Source organism: Pleurodeles waltl, chromosome 8 (genome assembly GCF_031143425.1).
Source record: "Pleurodeles waltl isolate 20211129_DDA chromosome 8, aPleWal1.hap1.20221129, whole genome shotgun sequence".
NCBI classification, from domain to species: Eukaryota; Metazoa; Chordata; class Amphibia; order Caudata; family Salamandridae; genus Pleurodeles; species Pleurodeles waltl.
This window is the reverse complement of record NC_090447.1, coordinates 321112722-321124800: the sequence shown is the minus strand read 5'-3', so window position 1 is coordinate 321124800 and position 12079 is coordinate 321112722. Positions and strand designations below refer to the sequence as shown.

General features: G+C 45.3%; 2 protein-coding genes across 7 annotated transcripts in view; one reads left to right on the top strand and one right to left on the bottom strand.

Annotated features, from left to right (window-relative positions):
- The window catches only part of SLC35A5 (solute carrier family 35 member A5), a 142875-nt gene extending 131543 nt beyond the window's left edge, over window positions 1-11332 (bottom strand). For 3 of the 6 annotated variants that reach the window (XM_069204173.1, XM_069204177.1, XM_069204172.1), the window contains exon 1: window positions 11186-11332. The gene's annotated coding sequence lies outside the window, so the exon portion shown is untranslated. Of the gene's footprint in view, window positions 1-10693; window positions 10757-11185 lie in introns of all 6 variants that reach the window. The other 3 variants (XM_069204176.1, XM_069204175.1, XM_069204174.1) reach the window with 3 other exon arrangements.
- Window positions 11333-11901: 569 nt separating this feature from the next.
- Window positions 11902-12079, top strand: part of ATG3 (autophagy related 3) — a 168976-nt gene continuing 168798 nt past the window's right edge. Inside the window, exon 1 of the mRNA XM_069204178.1 lies at window positions 11902-12015. The gene's annotated coding sequence lies outside the window, so the exon portion shown is untranslated. The remainder of the gene's footprint in view (window positions 12016-12079) is intronic.

Genomic DNA, 12079 nt, shown 5'->3' with positions numbered 1-12079 from the left:
GCCAGGAAGTGATCTGTCACGTAGGTTCTCATTAGGGTAATGGGGCTACTGGATTTGGGCAATAGCAGAGCCTGGATTATGGGTACTGAGTACAATTCCACACCAGGTGACATGTCGGCCTAATCCAGGGTTTCCGGCTAACTAGCAGCGCCCCATCTCAGACAGAGATGATTGTGGCAACCGGGTTCATGGCAAGATAGACTCCCCAGGGAATCGTGGTACATCAGATCGCATCCCTTTCTCTCAATTACCAAGATCTCACTCAGGCAAAGACAACAGAGGCAGAATATATTTCAATAAGTATTTATTAAAATATCTGCATCTTGGATAAAAGCAAGTGCATAGCAATGACAAAGATAATAAGACAATAGGAGAAGGCATGTGACTGAAAGTGTAAAACACAGAAATAGTCCTACCATGCTGTCTAAACAGGGGAGTGGATCTATAGCCTCTCAACCATGCTAAGTATGCTGTTCTCCCCCTGGGAGATCATCATCCCTCATATCTGAAGAAGAGGTCTGAGGTCAAAAGAGACACCGTCCCCATCAGGTTCAGGGCTCCTCCATCTAAGCAAGTAGCTGTAGCGAAGCTTGCAGCACTCAGCATACAGTTGTGGTCCTTTGGCTGGAATCTCCCTCTAACGTGTTGGGGACTAAGTGGTGTTTTACTATATAAACAGCTGACATTCCAAGAAATGGTCTCCATGTATGAGTGTATTACTGTGAATGCTGGAGACACAGCAGACCACATTTGTCGGCCACCCTATCTGACTGTAGCCTTGGAGAAAGCACAAAGTGAACTACATGTCCTACTAAGAGCACAATGCTTTCTTAGTCGAAAGAATAAGAAAGAAAATAAAACAGCACCATAAATTAAGCTATTGCTAGAAAAATAAAGCAATGCCGTATAAAATGTAATGGGGTTAAAGTGCACAGCGGCAGACCTAGTGAGCGAAACAAACATGTCTAAAACCTGGTACAAATAGCTGTACAACACCCTCTCCTTGCCAGTAAAAGGTGGTTCAAAGCTAAAGTGGAAATAAGACATACAAAACCCTAAACCCCTCTGTCAACGCAGCATGTCCAAACAGTCCATACATGTGAAGGCAGGAAACGCATTCAGGAAAATATGACCTGTGTGTGAACTACCTTTGGGAGTCCTCAAACACTTGAAGCAGTAAGGGGTATGTGACAGTACACACATTGCACCACACACACACAGTCCTGTGTCTCCAGCACTGGTAGTACAATCTGTCAGTCGAACACAAATCTACGTAGGCAATGTTGTGGGATTCAGTAGGCAAAACGTACCTTTAGCTCATTGGAAGTACAGCTGAATGAGGTGAGTTCTGGTGTCCACATCACCCTCCTACCCTTTATCACTGTCCTCGGTCCCCTCAGCTTCCACCGGTGGATCAGGTCGTTCCTCCTCTTCCAGTAAAGGTACATGTATTCTTAGTGCCAAACTGTGCAGCATACAGCAGGCCATGATGATCTGGCATACCTTGTTTGGGGAGTAGCACAAGGATCCGCCTCACATGTGCAGGCACCAGAATCTAGGCTTCAGTAGGCCGAAGGTCCTCTCGGTGATTCTTCTTGTCCTGCCATGTGCCTCATTGTACCGATTGTCACCTCCTGTCCTGGGATACCTCACTGGTGTCAACAGCCAGGACAGGTTAGGATAGCCAAAACCACCTAGGAAGAGTGGGTACACCAGTGATTCATTTGTAAATAAAAAGGTGCCGGTGCTCAAAGCTCTCCTCTTAAACATGCGGCTGCAGCAATTGAAAGTGCGAGCAGATAATACTGAGGCAGCTAACCCTGAAGCGATCTCGGGCCTATTCAGTCCATTTACAGCTACTCCCTGCCCCTTCAGCTCACTCTGTCAGCTTCCTACTTTTCCCCTTTCTTTTCGTTTTTCTCTTCCTCCGTCTTTCCCACGTGTCTTTTTCTCGCAGTAAATGCTTGAGACAGAAAACTAAGCTCCGGCCCTCAGAAATAAGTGCTGGTGCTCTGCACCGGACACAACAAGCATGAATTAAGCACTGGGGTACACATAGCACATATCACCATTATGTAGAGGGTAAAGAGTAAGAAAGGAAGGTTGCTAGCTACAGCACTCACATCTCACTCACCCACAAGCCTCTCTCTTTCTACTTGTGCCATCAGGTGTGGGACACTGCTGTTCCTCAAAATGTAAGTCATGCACAGATCCAGGGAATTTTGCACTCACTTGGGAGATGTACTGGTCTGCAAGACACACCACCTGTACATTAATGGAGTGATAATTGTTCCTATTCCTGTACACTTATTTGTTTACCCTGGGAGGAATGAAAGGAATGCGGGTGCCATCTATGGCCCCAATCACATGAGGAATGTGTGCAATGGCATAGATGGCAGATTTCACAGTGGGCAAGTCAGCAGTTTGGAAAAATGGATGTAGCTGTGGAGGTATTTCAGCAAGGCAGTCATAACATCACTTAAGATGTTGCTGAACATTGCCTGTAACACACCTGTTGTCAAGCTCACTGTCGCTTGAAATGATCCAGTGGCCAGAAAATGTAGCACAGATAGTACCTGCAAAGTAGGGGGAATAGCATAGAGATTACGAAGAACTGGCTGTAGATCTGGTTCCAATTGGGCACACAGTTCATGTATAGTAATCCGGTTCAGACAGTAGGTCGGTAAAATGTGTCGTTCCTACATGGTTGCCAGGATAACTAGGGGCCGGTACACAGGTGCATTCCTCAGTCTCCACATGGGTCGGTACCTAGGGAGGGTAAACACACATATGTCACCATGACCACACATTATGATTGATATCTATAAACAGACACAAAACTGCACTAACGTAGCCTTCCAGTCATGGAAGGTTTTTATACAGCTTACACTGACAATCGAAAAGTGTTCACAGTGGAATTCAACCTACATTTGCATCGAATTAGTGCCACAGATCACATATGGCATGTATAGCTGTGTATGACTTATGTACCTAACAATTACAATCAAATATGACAGCATGGACGGCGCTTAGAGACTGAACTCTAACACATTTTGTACTTAAAATGGTAGTCTCCTGTCCTACAAGCAGAGGACAGATGGAAGAGACATGACTCTGCTGGCGTTAGTCGTCATGCCGTTAGGCGGTCTGTACCGCCATGCAATTCCTCATTGGTTAACACTGGTGTATATGGAGGGTGGGTGGGGGGGGACAATCATGATCGCCACATTCGGTGTGAACCGTTGCAGTCCTCACCGCCATTTTGATTTTCCTTTGCCACTTGACTCCTGCACTCAATGTGACCACTCCACTGCGTGTGCTGATGTGTCCTGCATCTGGTTGCTAAGATGGCACACGTACAACAGGGGAGAAGGCCACAGCCTTCATCCAGGAGGAGCTGGCCAAGCTTGTGGACGGTGTCCTACCCCTGTATGCCAAGTTGTATGGGTGACCGAGGAGCAGGTGAGTGGATCAACAGTGTCCTTGCAGTGAGTGCGATTGCTGTGGGTGGGTGGGAGATGATGGAATGTATGGTGGACTAATGTCAGTGCAGTTGTACCCTATATCAGCATGCGTGCAGTAAGTCTACATGAACGTGTTTTCCTATGTGTCTCCCATGCAGGTCAGTGCCCATCAGAATGAAGGGTTTATGGCGAGCCATCGCCAAGAACGTGCGTACCCTGGGGGCCTATAGCCAGCAGAGCACCCACTGCAGGAAACGGTGGGAGCACCTGAGATGCTGGGCCCGGAAGGCGGGAGGCCCAGCTCAGGATGTCCTCTCAATGAGGGAGGGGTGCACGTCAGACCCTGACCCCCCCCTTAATGGCCCGCATTCTGGCAGTGGCCTCCCCAGCGTTGGATGGGCACTTGAAAGCACCACAGCAGCCACAGGGGGGTGAGTTCGCACACTGTCCTGCATGCCAACTGTATTGGGGGGATGGTAGGTAATGGGAAAAAAGGATGCTGTTACAGTGACTCAGATGTCAGGGTATGCAGGTATTGTGCTTCTTGAACGCCTTTCGTTACTATGCTGTGTAGGTGGCATGTGTACCCAGGTAAGGTGGAAATGGGGTACACCAGTCAGGTAGTGTTCCTGTTGTCTAGCAACGTGACGTAGAGGTACTCAATACATCCGAGCAGTGTCCTGGTCCCTCAGTCGGATTTGCAGGACACGTACAGTGAACATGTAGGACACCACAGTCAGTGTAATGTACTCCAAAGAGGCAGGTGTAATCCCTATCAATGGCACATTCCTGTAGTTCAAAGGCTATGAGAAGGTGAGGTCTTAGACTGAGGTGTACTGCATGTGTGCCTTCCTGCATCATAGTTGAGGTACTCACAGCCTGCATACCTTTCTTTGTCTCCTTCACCCCCCTGTTTTCTTGTGTGCATCAGCATCATCTGGCAAAGGAGCCGAGGCCCCCGGCGAGTGGGGATGCTGCAACCCAGGAGGCACAGTCCACCGACACCTAGGGAACCAGTGAGTTGGAGAGCAAGGGGAGCACCACGGGGGAGCCTACTACCACTGCAAAATCAGACTGATTCCTCCTCCAATGGTAGCAGACCCCTCTGAGACCACCCCAACGACCTTCCTCCACTGCCCCCCCACCAGCACCACCCTCCTAGTAGCTCCCCACTGAGTTGCAAGTCCCAGATGCAGCAAACCAATGCCTACCTGGAAGGCATTCACAATGCCTTGTCTGGCCTCCAGAGATAGTTTCAGGCTCTGGCCTCCTCTCTGATGGCAGCCAGTGTCCCTAGTACCTCCGTCCCGCCTCCAACCACCTGTGCCCCATCCAGCACCCCTCACCCATCCCAAGCCAAACATCATGCACACAGAATAACACCCACGCCACACAAGGACACACACAGGCACCACAAGTTTGTCCTCTCCACCATTTCTCCCCTACCAAAACATGTAAAAGCACACACTCAGGCACCCCACATTCATCCACCACACACAAGCAGACTCGGCACACATACACGCCCTATGACCACTCCCATGCCTGTTTCCACAGCCACTCCACATGCTCCTAAAAAACGTTTCCTTTCCCGCGTTGACCTGTTTGAATCTCTGGGCCCACCCAGTATTGTCCCTGCGCGCTGCCCTGGCCTCCCTAAACCCAGTACCTCTGTTTCACAATCCTCCCTAGACCTTCTTTCCGGTTCCCATGACCCTTCCCCCTCCAAGAAGACACCTGTGAAGAGGCCTGATCCCACTCCCACCCACCGGTCTAAACCCACTCCCCCTCCATCAAAAGCTAAGGCCTAGGATCCCCCCACCCCCACCCCAAGCCAGAGCCCAAGCCCCTCCCTTCCTAACCTGAGTCCACACCACCAACCCATCCCCTGCGACCTGAGGTGCCTGCCCCATTGATGTCCCTGCACTGTGGAGACCATGGTCATATAAGGAGTCTAGTTGGGGCCTTGGTAGCACTGTTGTGCCACATGGACATGGACCAATGAACTGCCAAATGGCCCGCTTAGTACACAGTTGATGTTTCCCCTTTTGTTCTTGAAAATAATATATCTACCCACCCTGCCCAGTTGGTGCAATTTGATTAAGTTGTCCTGCGTTTGACTATGGCTGCCTCGTGTACACAGGTATGTGGCTTATTTTCCTCATCTGTGCATGTGTAGTGTGATTGTGTGGCAACATCACTTTTGTTCATAGCTTTGCCCCCGTCTGTATTTGTGTGTAAAATGGTGTATGTGTGGTGGTGGGATTGGGAGTTGGTATGGCTGGTGTTTGTGATTGATTGTGATTTGTGTTCAGTTGTTGTGCATAGTGTGGCTGGAGTGAGTGGTATGGACAATGGCATCATAGTATAGTAGCAGTGTATGTGTGGATATCACTTGTGGCTGTGTACCGAATGTGTGTCTGGTATGCCGGTCTTCTACCTGAAGTGTGTCAGCCGTGGTTTTGTGATCAGTTTGTGTGTGGCCGGATATGATTGTTGTGGCGTGTTTACATGTGGTATTGTTTGGTGTGTGTGTGACGTGTGTTGGGCGTGGTGTGTGTTCTGGTTGTGCCAGAGTGTAGTGTGCGTGTATATGGGTAGGGGTGTTGCAGTGTGTGTGTGTGTGTGTGTGGGCGTGGCAGTCGGGTCTGTATGTGGCGTATGGGTGTGTAATTGTCCCCTTTTCGTGGTAGGCAGGGTACTCACTGTTGTCTTCTTCGTCGGCGCTGCAAGCCCTGTGGGTGGATTGCAAGTACACGCACTGCGAAGATCTCCAGTTCACACTCCATGTCATCAGCAGCCTCCTTTGGGTCCCTATGGTGAGTGTTTCCTTATATACTGTTCCTTTCCTCCAGGCTTTGGAGGTCAGCCTACCCCGGAAATCGTGGCGGTGTGCAGAGCTGTAATAATATGGTGGGCGGTAAGGTCTTATCCGCCAGCCTGAAGATGGCAACTGCCGTCGGAACGCACTTGCGGTACAGACGGTGACCTAGGTGTGTTCCGGCCTGTTCACCGCCAAAGTTGCAATACGGCAGTCTGATTGGAGGCGTGGCGGACCTGTCACTGCCGAACTCATAATGAGGGCCTCAATGTTTGTTCCATATATAATGCAAATCTAGCCCCATAATGGATTCACATGACCCCTGCCTTGCCTCTTAGGGCCACTGGGATTATGTGGCTACGACGATATTCCCATAATTATAGATTTGCTCTATTTTCCACATAATTCACTATCTTTTGCATAATCTAACGATTTTAACAAAAAAAAAAGTTGTTTCTAGCTCAAACAGATCAAAAGTTACTAAATCTGTGAAAGACCCTTTGAAAAACTGGAATAGTCACCTTTCTGTGGCATATTGCTATATTTGGGTGTTAAATTGGTATGAATGAGGTGCACACAATTCCCAGTTGTGTTACCAAGTATTTGTAATGCAAAGGGTCTTGTATTTGCGCGAGTTACAGCTATTAGCGTTGTTAACTCCTAACCGGACTTTTCATGCCACATAAATTGAAAGAAAAAAAAAATGGAAAAAAAACTAGCACAATTGCGCTATGTAAAACCCAGCGTGGAAAATAAAAGGATAAAGTAGTGCAGAAACCAGGATGAAAACATGGAACCTTGTATGTTTTTAGTAGTTTACCGGTGCTGCATAGGTGAGCTAATCACAGGAAAAGGCATGACGTATGCATGCCTTTCACTAATGAAAGCAAGCAGATTCTAAAAGGCAAGCCCGCAAACCAATGAAAGTGATAGGCGTGACATGGGCATGGTTAAAAGCCCAAAGAGAGATTACAACAGAGACCGAGCGCTTGTGTGCGCGACACTAAAAATTACAAAATAATGAAGTGATGATATTGCAAAATGTGGCGCATTATGCCTCATAATTTGTCTTTTCTTGCCATGTAATTTACTCAACCCTGCCACATAATTCAGACTTCTACTGCTGCATAATTCCAGCGGTCCTGCTCTTAGTTCATTGACAGCATTTTCATCATGGGGGAGGGGGGGTCAAGACTTTCTATAATCTTGGTTCAAAACTATCACTTTTAATGAATATGTAACTAAAGCATGAAGTGGTAGCGTGCTGTCATTTCCAATCAGCACATTTTACATTTAAATAGCCACAAAATATCCAAGTGAAATGCAACTTTACTGATAAATCTATGTAGTTGACAAACAATTGGAAATCAAGTTTCTGCAAATATTTGTCATTTGGACATCACCAAGTAAAGTGTCTGATTTGTTTTGCTGCTATTTAAATATTTGCATCACACTACTGAATTACAAAAAAGCGCATTTGTAATTCAATTCCTCATATATTTTGAAATATTTGCACTATTTATTTACAAGCTATTTAAATGTTGTGTGTTATAAAAAAATTAAAAAAAATTAAATACAAAAAACAAAAAACTGACATCCTAAAAACTTTTGTTTCGCAATGATTGTCAGAAAGGTCACTTTTCTAATCGTCTAACTGTAGTAAGAGAAAAAAAAGTAAACACCATTTTTCAGGAAAAGACAAGAGGCAGTTAGTAAAAAGACAAACTGACATTTGTCCTCTGTCCTTGAGGAGATAAGAAACGTATCAACATAAAACAAGATTTAAAGGCATCTTTATTGCTCATTCATTTCTGAATGGATGGACCACCTGTTCCTTTCCAGCTCAAGTTCACTTGCCAGAAAGGACCAGTAGATCCTAAAAATAGCTCGCCCGATAAAATCTCACTCACCATAGCGAGTAGTTGAGTAGCTTTTTCGAGGCCTAACATAAGAATTCATTCTCATGTGACCACAATGAAAATCTCTAGTCCATCCTTGTCATTCTCAGGAAGGGGCCACTCAGAGGCAAGTCAAGCTCATTCAAAAGAATCAAAGTCTGTGCTTCTTTTTAGTTAGTTCAGTGACTGGAGAATTGGTCAATGTATTACAATTAATACAAATACAACTGTATCTTAAAGAGAAAACCCTCTAAACAGACTCTCTTTATAAACTTACGAGATATTCATAAAGGAGAAACCAATGTGCTTGAGATGTGACAAATCAAATGGGTTTTTTAGTTCCTTTAAAGTGATCTAAGCATGGCTGTCCAGAAATGCTGCAGAAACCAAAACCTGGACTCATACAGAGAATCTGATATTTGTTCCCCTGTTCATCTGTATTTACAGTGGTGCTTAGAAAGCATTACAGGCTTGAGATCGACGATGGTGTTAAGCTGACATAATGTGAGGTAAACTCTACCCAAGGATCCTTGCTCTCTCCATACTCAAAAATATAATTTTGCCATGGCAGAGCACAAGCCTTTGCTGACACTTCCTACATCAGGTGTCTCCAACCGGTGGATCCTGTGCTACCAGTAGCTCGCAGCCTTGTTTCGCTAAAGTCAAGCAAAGTTTATTTGAAAATGTAAATGTTGCATTTTTATTTTAATGGTAATTAAGGCATAAGCTGTTTTTCATTTTTCAAGCAGGCCGCCTCAATATTTATTTTGATGCAGCAGCACGTGCCCACATTGGCTCTGCTCCCTGCACTAATGGATGCAGCGTCACCTATAGAGAAGCATGCTCCGGGACACACTGCATGTCGCTGCAGCAGCAACTGAATGCTGGAGGCTCTGGCGTGCTGCTTATCCAAGGCCAATGTGACAGCAGCCAAGCACCGGAGTCTTAGAGGCCTGGTGCTGTGGGCAGTGGAAGGGCTTTTGCAAGGGTTGAATAGTCCCCTGTCTGTTGCTTAACATTGTATTTGAGTGTTATACTGGTACTGAGGAGAAACCTTTGCCCATATAGTGTTGACATGTGTAAAAATAACAAAATAATGAAGTGTTTTATCGCAAAATGTGTTGCATTAAACTGAATAATTTGACTTTTTTCCTGTTGCATAATTAAGTCAATCCTACCGCGTAACTTTGTCATCCTATGCCTCACAATTCCAGTGGCCCTGAGTTACTAAATCCAGTGACCTTTGGCAGTCAATAAATCAGAAGAAATATAATCACAAATTGGTACACCATAAGGCTTTGCAGTGAGCCCTTCTTGTCTGAACCCACTTTTGAAAGTTTTTTACTGTAACAGTGTGCTGTGTGAACACATGATTCCAGGGACCCAAAGAAAGAGTGCAAGAAGATCAGAATGATCCATTAAATGTCAGAAATTCAGCTATGATAGGATCTTAACTGCATAAGAATGTAGTTACCAATAGTGCAGCAGAGGCATCAGCACACCAGCACCAAGGGGTGTGAGGGAGCCATGGAATGCCCAATTATAGTCACTGGCTTATCTTCCTTACATGCATCAAAGTTTAAAGCCCATACCCATGCTCCTTGGCCTAGGCTGATCTTGTGAAAGGCAGCCATTCAGGACTGTTCTTAAGTAAACGTATCAAGTGTAAATTTACTTTCCAACTAAGTTGCTTAATTACCAGACTAGCTGCTATTTGTAAATTGCCTGAAACACTATACCACTGAAGTAGCGTTCATGGCATTCTTGCATGATAAGGGTGTGTGGTAATCTCATGTTTCTACTCTTGCCTTGAGCTCTAAAAATTTTAATAATGGATGAAGAGCCAGGCCCATCCAAAAGGCAGTGGGTTGTTGGATCCCAAGCCTCGTCGCCAAGGAAGTGGTTATATTCAAGTTGGAAGCAGAAATCAAATGTTGGATTTATTGAAAAGCCCAGAATGGCATTACAGCAAGAGGAGAGTTACCTCCAATAGCTCTGACAGAAATTTGTTCCTAGAACGCTCACTCCTGAATGTTCTAAGTTGGACAGAAAAAGAAAAGCAGAAGAGATTACGATATACAGGATAAAGTACCCTCTACTATACAGTATAAGGTTATTGCAAGTCACAGAGGAGTTCTATGACAATATAAAGGAACAAGGCCAAAGGCAAAGTTCCTTTATAAGGTTATACAATTCTGAAGGCACTTACAATGTCCTTATCATGTACAGCAGGGAGCAGTTTATTCTTTATAATTCATGGTCACACTACCACCTTTCCACAAATCACTTAAACGCTTGGTGCATAACCTTTCCATATGACAGATGGAGCATGTTTGCAAACACAAAGAACAAAATAAAATTTCGAGTGAAAATTAAACACATCAAAAAAGCTGTTAGATATCTTTTGCAGAATAGTATTAGAATCACATTAATAGAATTCCATTTTTTAAAAAGGTACAGTAGCTTAGATTGGGTGGATACATTCAGACAGTTTCCAACTTTTCTTTAATTACCTAAGGTGTGCAAGATATAACCTTGTTGCTATAAATATCTCCTTTCTGCTTCACAGTGTACAGCTAAAAAAAAAAAAAATCAAAGCAGAAGAAAGAAAATGCATGTTATGTTTTCCCATTCTTTAAACAGCTGCTTTAATTGTAACAAATGTTCTGAATCCACAGTCAAGGCGTGCAGAGTGAGGGCAGATTTACTCTGGTTGAGTGAGAGAACAGGCAGGGTGCTTCTGACCCAGCACCCCAGCCCAGCCATTTAGGGTTACCAATCCCATCTGAATACATGCCAACATTTGGAAACAGACGAGAGGGATGTGTGGAAAAATCAGTGTTAATTTCCCCATAACCTTACACTGCAATAGAGAACACTGTAGGGGTAAAGCTACTACAAGAAAATGCTCATTCACAACAGGCAGACACCGCAAGATTTAAATAACGCAGAATCTCGCCAACCTTTAGAAAGATATTAAGAACTGAGCGCATCGGAAAACATACCTCAGTAATAATTATCTGCCACCATAGCTTTACCTGCACACCTCATAGGCTGACATATGGCAGTAATCTGATACTGAACGCCCTGTTGAATACAGCCTGCATCAGCACACAGCGACTTCCCTTTTAAACAGAGAGGACACGAGGGTAAAATACGTCACCGGCATACGCATGCTCGCTACACTGTAAACATAGACAACCTACGATGTCTGGGCACTAGACCGCACATTTCCGATTATTTGTGTCGTATCCATCATGGCCGCGCATGCACCCAGCCCTGATTTTAGGGAGGCAGGGTTTCTCCCCTCCACCAACTAGTTGATATTGGTAAAATTACCTACACGTAAACATGACCGTAGCGCCTGGACACTTTCGTAAAAAGTCCTAAGTTTGAGATGGTTATCTACGCAACGCGGGACTGATAGAATATTGATATGATGCCTCCTTAGCAAGACAAACGTCGGTAAAGCCTGCCTTTTGGGACGTCTTTCGGGGGTCCGTTGACTGAAATACTTTTAGTGCCATATTACTTATGTGCATTTTGGGCCTAAAAGTCAATTCGTGCCTTATCTAATTTTACTCTGCCAATACAGGAGTAGAACACTAGCATTCGATAATAAGAAATAAATATGTGTGATTAGAGCGCACACGCTAGATTTTGCTTTCACACAGCACGGCTAGTCCTCCTTTTATGCTCTGCACGCTGGCCCTCGGAGGGTGCTATGCTCCGAACAGCGCATGCCCAAACAATGATTGCGGAAGCGAAGGGAATCACGTGAAATACAAGGAAAAGGGGCGGGCAGTTGCTGAGACTGAGCCCGAGTGCCGAGGAGGTGAGGGTCGCACTAGGTGGGGAAGGGGTGTGGGGTCTTGACAGTAACCGAGGGCTGTAACTAG